The sequence below is a fragment of the Nicotiana tabacum genome, chromosome 14 (assembly GCF_000715075.1).
Source record: "Nicotiana tabacum cultivar K326 chromosome 14, ASM71507v2, whole genome shotgun sequence".
In the NCBI taxonomy this organism is placed as follows: Eukaryota; Viridiplantae; Streptophyta; class Magnoliopsida; order Solanales; family Solanaceae; genus Nicotiana; species Nicotiana tabacum.
The window spans coordinates 102,332,173-102,334,358 of record NC_134093.1 but is presented as its reverse complement, the minus strand read 5'-3'; the positions used below and the strand labels follow the sequence as shown (position 1 = coordinate 102,334,358).

At 32.1% G+C, this 2,186-nt stretch overlaps 1 pseudogene; it reads left to right on the top strand.

The window, feature by feature from the left end:
• The first annotated feature begins 240 nt into the window (after positions 1-240).
• Positions 241-1,316, top strand: LOC142169071 (putative purine permease 10; annotated as a pseudogene).
• The last annotated feature ends 870 nt before the right edge of the window (positions 1,317-2,186 follow it).

The window sequence follows — 2,186 nt, the reverse complement described above, 5'->3', positions numbered from 1 at the left end:
TTTGAACAAGTTACGAATTCTTGTGGAGTAAAGGCCCGAGATATTGAAACTGAACAAGAGGTGACTGTGGCTATTCTACCATTCTATTTTGTAGCTCAAACAACTCATTTCTTCATATTGAAACATCTGAAACTTTACAAAATGACCTTATATATATAGTTTTTTTCTTTATATCTCATTTTACTATTTGAATTATCAAAGGATGATCAATGAAACATTCTGCAATTCTCATGTTATTATATGTTAACAGCAGCAGGTGAAGAAGCTAGAAAGGAAGAGACTTCAAATAATGAAAATAAGTCTAAAGCAGTTCCTAGCTTTGTATAATATAAATGGTGGATCCAAATTTCTATTTATTCAACCTTTGTTCTATCTGACCAAGCAATTGGTACACTCTTAGGAAAATAATATTTTAATAAAGGAGGAAATAGCATATGGTTAGCTTCATTAGTACAAAATATTGGCTTCCCAATTCTCATCCCTTTCCTCTTAATACCATCATCAAATAATAGCGAAAAAAATAGAGATGTTAATATAAAGAAACCTTCTATTTTTGTTCTTGTTCCTCTTCATACTTCCCTTGGTTTATTTTTAGCAGGAAATTGTATGCTTTACTCTATAGGGCAATTATATATACTTGTTACCACTCATACACTTATTTGTACTAGCCAATTAGGATTCAATTCCCTGTTTTCATACTTTTTAAACAAACAAAAATTCACACCTTATATAGTGAACTCTTTAGTACTTCTCACAATTTCATCTTCACTCCTCCTGCTCCAAAATGATGACGATTCTGGAAATTCCAATAAGAAATACTCTAAGAAAAAGAATATAATTGGTTTTTTATGTACCTTAACTGCATCTGCGGGTTATGGATTAATGCTTTCTATCACATAGCTAGCTTTTCAGAAAATCTTTAAGAGGAAAAATTTTCGATTAATCATAGAGATGACAATTTAGCAGTCCTTAGTCGCGACATTGGGTGTTATTTGCAAGTGGAGAGTGGAAAATCTTGAACAAAGAGATGAATGAGTTTGAACTTTGGGAAGAAATCATATGTTTTGAATTTGATTGGAACTGTTGTTTTTTGGCAGGCTTTCACAGTTGGTTTAACTGGGCTGAGTTTTAAGGATTCTTCACTATTTTCCAATGTGATTAACATTCTTGGTGTGCCAATGGCTCCTGTTTTCTCTGTGTTATTTCTTCATGAGAAAATGAATGGTGTGAAGGTGATATCAATGGTGTTGGCTATGTGGGGTTTCTTGTCATATATGTATCAGCATTACCTTGATGATTTGAAGAAAAAGTCATAAAAGAATGTTTCAATGTCTCTGAGATTTCTCTCAATGAAAGAAGTTCGTAAAAAAAAAGGGTTCTAATTGTTTTTAGGTTTTGAGTGTTTGACCTTAGTAAGGTAATGTTATAAACCTAATTAAAACTCTTATAATATAAATTACAACCAACATTAGTAAACTATTTTTAGGTGTTGCCTTTATTATTGTATGCCTCTATGTTGTCATGTGGTGAAAATGAGAATAACAAGAGCAAGAACAACGTACCTCCATCAAATGAGCGACATCAAAATATGAACAAACAGTTGGCGTCGCTTGCGTGATTTATGAAGAAAAAGATGAGAAATAAGATTGTGCACGTGCTTTGCACGTATAATTTACATGAAATGGTACTAGTTTTTGTGCACGTAATTTGCACGTATAAAGTATTTATTCTTTCAATTCATATTTATCTATCGTGTACATCAAATTATAATTACAAATTCATTTATCTTGGCATAACATTTTTAATGATTTTCACAGAGTGTTACTACTTTTTGTGAACGTGTTTTGCACGTATAGTTCTTATGACAAGTACAGACCTACTCGATTTCACTGACTGTTTCAATGCTAATTCTTCCTCCATATTTCTATTTTTGTTTTTCCAATTTAGTAATTGCTAAGCCAATACCAATAGTGAAAGTGAAGGACGTGATAGCAACCACAGTTAAAAGCCACCATATCTGATCAAAATTTAGAATCTGTGAGATGACTTTCTATTACTCCAAAAATAATCATGTAAGGAATGCTTGAAACTTGGCAAGAAGCATGAACACCATGTTGATGGAAGCAATTAGATCTTTTAATTGCCATCATGCTAATTGAAGATGCAATGGTGTATCCAATAGTAAC